This window comes from Octopus sinensis, linkage group LG27 (assembly GCF_006345805.1).
Source record: "Octopus sinensis linkage group LG27, ASM634580v1, whole genome shotgun sequence".
Lineage (NCBI taxonomy): Eukaryota > Metazoa > Mollusca > Cephalopoda > Octopoda > Octopodidae > Octopus > Octopus sinensis.
In genome coordinates this window covers 9751490-9758989 of record NC_043023.1, presented here as the reverse complement: position 1 = coordinate 9758989, position 7500 = coordinate 9751490, and the positions used below count along the sequence as shown (strand labels likewise).

The following is a 7500-nucleotide window of genomic DNA, read 5'->3' as shown; positions in this document are numbered from 1 at the left end:
GTATACAATAATTTCATTATTATTATTATTTTAAAACTCCACCTGTCTAACACCCATGGACATGTTTACAAAGTCAGAAAACAGCACAGCTCCCATGACTTTAGGAAACATTTTTTCACGCTGAGAGTTGCTGAAGCATGGAACAAACTGCCGGCATCAGTTGTTAGTTGTCGGAGCACTGCATCCTTCAAAACTTCCATGCTTCCTGAGATTCGCCAACACTACACCTGATTTTCTGCCCTCCATACACACGCAAGCATGTATCTGACTCATACACTGTTCACTTCCCAGACATTTGTACATTACTGCCTATGCTCTATACACACTTTTGACAAGTTGTGGTGCACCTGAGCACTGTATACAATAATTTCATTATTATCTCTCTATATATAAACGGCACTTTCTATGGTCATTCAAAACCGTCCAAGGGTGGTCGTGCACATCTTTACATTTCCCCAGTCACCCCACAAAGCCATTAAAAAATCAATAGAAGTGACTTTTTTGTGAATTTTCTATCCAAAACCCAATGAAAATGCCCGAAACTTGATACGCTAATAAAAACAAAACATTTATACTACAGAGCCAGAGGCGGTTTCAGCCAGGTTGGTATCAAAAGGGTTAAGAATGTCTCTCCATGTGATGGTCACAGATGGAAAGTCTCTGATCATAGGTCTGTCTGAATCAAGACTGACTAGAAACTAAAAAAAAGCTACATTAACAATTAGATAAATATATCTACCCCGACTCCACCCCACACTCCACTTCTGTCTCCAATCCACCCTGGCCCACCTCTACCAAAAAGTAGAATGTCTGCTTCGAATAATGGTAAACATGCCTGGACTGGTGTCTTGCTTCAAATGGAGAATACTTTGGAGGCAATGAAAGTGTAAACATGTAAAAGTGAATAAAATAATGATGCAAAATTCAGTTTCTTTCAGATGCTTTCTTGTAGAACTCCATGTCTTTGCATAAAAAAAAAATTACTGCATAATATAAGAGAGACATTGAGAAATAAATATCTGTATGACTTTTTGGTAAGGAGTGGGCCCAGGTGGATTGAGACAGGATGGGAGTGTGGGGCGGAGTCGGGGTAGATATATTTATCTAATTGTTAATGTAGCTTTTTTTTAGTTTCTAGTCAGTCTTGATTCAGACAGACCTATGATCAGAGACTTTCCATCTGTGACCATCCCATCTTTTATTCAGGCATAGTGTATCTAGGACTACATTATCTAATGTATAGTAGAGTAGTTAGTATTCTGCTATAGGTACAAGGCCTGAATTTTGGGGGAGGAGTAAGATGCTCTCTTGTAGAACTCCATGTCTTTGCATAAAAAAAAAATTACTGCTAATATAAGAGAGACATTGAGAAATAAATATCTGTATGACTTTTTGGTAGAGGTGGGCCAGGGTGGATTGGAGACAGGAGTGGAGTGTGGGGCGGAGTCGGGGTAGATATATTTATCTAATTGTTAATGTAGCTTTTTTTTTAGTTTCTAGTCAGTCTTGATTCAGACAGACCTATGATCAGAGACTTTCCATCTGTGACCATCCCATCTTTTATTCAGGCATAGTGTATCTAGGACTACATTATCTAATGTATAGTAGAGTAGTTAGTATTCTGCTATAGGTACAAGGCCTGAATTTTGGGGGAGGAGTAAGTCAATTACATCGACCCCAGTACACAACTGGTACTTAATTTATCGACCCCGAAAGGATGAAAGGCAAAGTCGTCCTCGGCGGAATTTGAACTCAGAACGTAAAGACAGGCGAAATACCGCTAAGCATTTTGCCCAGTGGACTAACGATTCTGCCAGCTCACCACCTAGATATAATAATAATAATAATAATAATAATAATAATGATAATGATAATAATATAATAATAAGTAATAATGATGATAATAATAATAATAATAATATATAATAATGATAATAATAATAATAAAATAATAATAATAATGATAATAATAATAATAATAATAATTGATAATAATAATAATGATAATGATAATAATAATTAAAAATAATCCTTTCTATTATAGGAACAAGACCTGGAATTTTGGGGGAGGTGGTCAGTCAATTAGATCAACCACAGTGCGTAACTGGTACTTAATTTATCAACCCCGAAAGGTTGAAAGGCAAAGTCGACCTCAGCAGAATTTGAACTCAGAACGTAAAGACAGACGAAATACCGTTAAGCATTTCGCCCAACACGATAACTTTGCTAGCTCGCCGTCTTAATAATAATAATTATAAAAATAATAATAATAATAATAATATTTTATAGGATTGAGGTAACTCCTCCAGAAGGTATACAGAAGCAAAAAAAAAGAACACTGCCATTGTTATCAGGTGAATGATATTTCAGCATCTAGTGTGCCTTCCACAGGTTCAAATAATAATAATAATAATAATAATAATAATTATAATAATAATAATAATATTGTTTTTGTCTTGGTATAAAAGATGGGCTACAGCAAATATTCTGCTCAATACCACAGATTTGCTTGTCAGTTGTTTGACCTTAAACCCTTAGTGGCTGACGATAGGTGCATCTGTGATCACGAGCAGAAGTAGTGGGGGAGCATCATAGCCATGTGTTGAGAGGGATTCTTTGGGGGTTTGTATAATTCACCTCTGGAAGCATGGGTGTTTCATTCAACATCCTTAAACAATCCTTTTCCAGGGACCTTTTGAGTGGGATGGGTTACTCGACCAGAAGAAAATTCAAACTGGGCCCCACCTGCAAGGTCATGCTCTGTTTATCTTGATATGGGAACACCCTGTCATGCACATATGGTTGTGATGCATGTGCCTGGTGTACCCTTATCAGACGGGTAGTCATGATGGGTATACTGGGCTTCGTATATTTTACCCCAGTGTCACTTTGATGGCATGCACTGCTCTCTCACTCAATAATAATAATAATAATAATAATAATAATAATAATAATAATAATAATAATAATAATAAATGCCCTGATGCAGTACCAGGCAGTGGCTCTCATGGCTTCTGATCTTAACTGATTGGAAGTGTTATCATGTACATTGTTTTGTCTTGGTATAAAAGATGGGTTTTACAGCAAATATTCTGCTCAATAACACAGATTTGCTTGTCAGTTGTTTGACCTTAAACAGTTGACCATGTCCCTTAGTGGCTGACAATAGGGGCATCTCTGACCACAAGCAGAAGTATTTAGGGAGCATCATAGCAGTGTGTTGAGAGAAATACTTTGGGGTTTGAATAATTCACCTTTGGAAACATGGGTGTTTCGTTCAACATCCTTAAACAGCCCTTATTCAGGGACCTTTTGAGTGGGATGGGATACTCGACCAGAAGAAAATTCAAACTGGGCCCCACCTGCAAGTTCACGTGCTGTTTATCTTGATATGAGATCACCCTGTCACGCACATATGGTTGTGATGCATGTGCCTGGTGTACCTTTATCAGACAGGTAGTCATGATGGGTATACTGGGCTTCGTATATTTTACCCCAGTGTCACTTTGATGGCATGCACTGCTCTCTCACTCAATAATAATAATAATAATAATAATAATAATAATAATAATAATAATAATAATAATAAATGCCCTGATGCAGTGCCAGGCAGTGGCTCTCATGGCTTCTGATCTTAACTGATTGGTAGTGTTATCATGTACACTGTTTTGTTTGGTATAAAAGATGGGCTTCGTATATTTTACCCCAGTGTCACTTTGATGGCATGCACTGCTCACTCACTCAATAATAATAATAATAATAATAATAATAATAATAATAAGTTATTTAAAAAAAACACAAAACACAAGTTTAAATGAAAATAGAAACCTTTTTTATTTTTATTTTTTACACCTTGAGAAGGAATTTTTTTCTTATTTTCCATAGATTTTTTTTTAAAAATTACAATATTTCATATTCTTTTTCATTTCCCTGAAAATTTTTTATCAATACAAAAATTAAATATATTTCTGAAACAAGCAATAGCATGAGAAAACATGTATAAATAAATAAATAACAACCCACAGGGATGAAATTCGAACCCGTGATAGAGTGAACAAAAATGCCTCAGTGTTTGGTTATAAAACCACTCACCCAAGGAAACAGAAATAATTAAGGATGAAAGACAAACCTGAAATTATAAAAAAAAATTACTGCATAGTGTAAGAGAGACATTGAGAAATAAATATCTGTATGACTTTTTGGTAGAGGATGGCCAGGGTGGATTGGAGACAGGAGTGGAGTGGGTGGTGGAGTCGGGGTAGATATGTTTTAGTTCCTAGTCAGTCCTGATCCAGACAGACCTATGATCAGAGACGTTCCATCTGTGACCATCCCATCTTTTATTCTGGCATAGTGTATCTAGGACTACGTTATCTAATGTATGGGGTACTAGTTAGTATTAGTGGCTATAGTTGTTGTGGTGTGTATGTCTCTATATATATATATTATATATATATTATATATGTATGTATATATGTGTGTGTGTGTATGTGTATATATATGTATATATATATATATATATAATATATATATATATATATATATATATATATGGTATTATATATATGTGTGTATATATATGTATATATATGTATGTAGTGTTATATATATGCATATATATGTCTGTATATATATATATATGTATGTATATATATATGTATATATATGTATATATATATATGAATATATATGCATTATATGTGTGTATATATATATATATATATATATATATATATATATATTATTATATATATGATATATATTGCATATATATGTGTGGTATATATATATATTATATAATATATTATATATGTATATATATATTAATATGTATATATATATATGTATATATATATATGTATATATATGTATAATATATATATGAATATAATGCATATATATGTGTATATATATATATATATATGCATCTATATATATATATATATATATAATTCATTGTGTATGTAAAAACTCAACCTCACTATATGTCAGGAATATGTACATATTTATCTCCCCTTGTCAGAAGCTAAAGTGAAATATAAAATAACTCCATGGCCCCACCCTCAATTATTTTCACAAGGTTTTGGGAATTTTTTTTTTTTTTTTTTTTTGTTGCTCCTTTCACTCTTTCTTGAGCTCCTCCACCATCCTCACTTCAATCTTCTGACCATCCCGCCAGCATCATTTCATTTTGTTTGACGCACCGAAGAATCACCCACAATTGGAAGACTAGTTGTTCAATACCGGAAAAAAAAAAAAAAAACCAAAAGAAAAAAAACCAAACAACTAATGATCCAGGTAAAAAATTATAATTTAAAAACAAAATTTGAAAAAAACAAAAAAACAAAAACAAAACAAAACAAAGAGGTTATAAATAATAATAATAGTTTCAAATTTTTGCCACCAGGGCTGCAGTTTTGGAGGAGCGGGGGGGGGGGCTAGTCAATTTTGCATCGACCCCAGTGTGTCACTGATACTTAATTTATCGACCCCCGAAAGGATGTAAAAGCAAAGTCACCCTGGACGGAAGTTGAACTCAGAATGTAGCGACAGACGAAATACCGCTGAGCATTTCGCCCGGTGTGCTAATGACTCTGCCAGCTTGCCACCTTAATAGTAATAATAATAATAATAATAATAATAATGATAATAATAAGGATAATAATAATAATAATAATAATAATAATAATAATAATAATAATAATAATAATAATAATAATGCCCTGATGCAGTACCAGGCAGTGGCTCTCATGGCTTCTGATCTTAACTGATTGGAAGTGTTATCATGTACATTGTTTTGTCTTGGTATAAAAGATGGGCTACAGCAAATATTCTGCTCAATACCACAGATTTGCTTGTCAGTTGTTTGACCTTAACCAGTTGAGCATGTCCCTTAGTGGCTGACGATATGTGCATCTCTGATCACGAGCAAGTAGTGGGGGAGCATCATAGCCATGTGTTGAGAGGGATGCTTTGGGGTTTGAATAGTTCACCTCTGAAACATGGGTGGTTCGTTCAACATCCTTAAACACCCTTATTCGGGGACCGTTTGAGCTGGATGGGCTACTCAACCTGAAGAAAATTCAAACTGGGCCCCACCTGCAAGGTCATGTGCTGTTTATCTTGATATGAGATCACCATGTCGCGCACATATGGTTGTGATGCATGTGCCTGGTGTACCTTTATCAGACGGGTAGTCATGATGGGTATATTGGGCTTCGTATATTTTACCCCAGTGTCACTTTGATGGCATGAACTGCTCTCTCACTCAATAATAATAATAATAATAATAATGATGGTTTCAAATTTTTCCACAAGGGCAATTATTTTGGGGGAGGGGGATGAATCAATTACATCGACCCCAGTGTGTCACTGGTACTTAATTTATGGTGGCCCGGTGTTATAGTTTTGATCAGGGCATTTCTGGCTCTGTATGGCTAGCAGTATCGCCTGGAGTTGCTCGGGTTTGTTTTGACCCTTTAGAATTGGAATTTTTGAAAAGTATAAATTTTGCATTATGTAGCTTGTTATTCTCTTTAAGTGAACATTTTTCTGGTTGAAATACACTGAAAAATGGCGACACAGCAGTCAAAAGGTCGTAAAAAATAGGGATTTTCATAGAAAAAAAGCACCTTTTAGATGTAAATAATTTTTGGTGTTAACATGGTCCGATTTGAATTTTTTCTTCTATGGAAGGAAGAGCAAGCCTTCTTCTATCATACTCTCAATATTGGTCAACCTGCACCGCAGGGTCTTGGAGGAGATAGTGTTAGTTGAAGGCTACCAAACCTGCCACACAGAGACAACTTCAGCTTTATATATATAGATTTATTTTTGGATTTCAATAAATTTGAATATTGCAGTGCCTTCTAATGCAGGTGAGAAAAAGCCGACAGTGATCTGACGTTATAGTTTTGAAATATAGTTTATATCAGCGTAGGCGTAGCTCTGTGGGGAGAAGCTTGCTTCCCAACCACATGGTTCCGGGTTCATTTCCACTGCGTGGCACATTGGGCAAATGTCTTCTACTATAGCCTCGGGCTGATCAAAGCCTTGTGAGTGGATTTAGTAGACGGAAACTGAAAGAAGCCCGTCGTATGTATATATATAAGTGCAGGAGTGGCTGTGTGGTAAGTAGCTTGCTTACCAGCCACATGGTTCCGGGTTCAGTCCCACTGCGTGGCACCTTGGGCAAGTGTCTTCTACTATAGCCCCAAGCCAACCAAATCCTTGTGAGTGGATTTGGTAGACGGAAACTGAAAGAAGCCCATTGTATATATATATGTATATAGGCGCAGGAGTGGCTGTGTGGTAAGTAGCTTGCTTACCAACCACATGGTTCCGGGTTCAGTCCCACTGCGTGGAACTTTGGGCAAGTGTCTTCTACTATAGCCTCGGGCCGACCAAAGCCTTGTGAGTGGACGGAAACTGAAAGAAGCACATCGTGTATAAATATATGTGTGTGTGTGTGTGTGTATGCGTGCACATGTTTGTGACCCA

The 7500-nt window shown here is 35.7% G+C and overlaps 3 long non-coding RNA genes across 4 annotated transcripts in view; 1 reads left to right on the top strand and 2 right to left on the bottom strand.

Annotated features, from left to right (window-relative positions):
• LOC118768272 overlaps nt 1–5554 on the bottom strand; it is a 16236-nt gene extending 10682 nt beyond the window's left edge. The window contains exon 1 of the long non-coding RNA XR_005004102.1: nt 5155–5554. This is a non-coding gene — a long non-coding RNA (uncharacterized LOC118768272). The remainder of the gene's footprint in view (nt 1–5154) is intronic.
• Nucleotides 635–795, top strand: LOC118768271. Its single transcript, XR_005004101.1, has 2 exons — nt 635–670; nt 710–795. It is a non-coding gene; the product is annotated as an uncharacterized LOC118768271 (long non-coding RNA).
• On the bottom strand, nt 1396–4410 carry LOC118768270. Of its 2 annotated transcripts, none has more exons than XR_005004100.1 (2): nt 4302–4410; nt 1396–1481 (listed from the first exon to the last, which is right to left on the bottom strand). It is a non-coding gene; the product is annotated as an uncharacterized LOC118768270 (long non-coding RNA). The 2 variants fall into 2 exon arrangements; XR_005004099.1 differs by lacking the exon at nt 4302–4410 and adding an exon at nt 1522–1562.
• Nucleotides 5555–7500: the final 1946 nt, after the last annotated feature.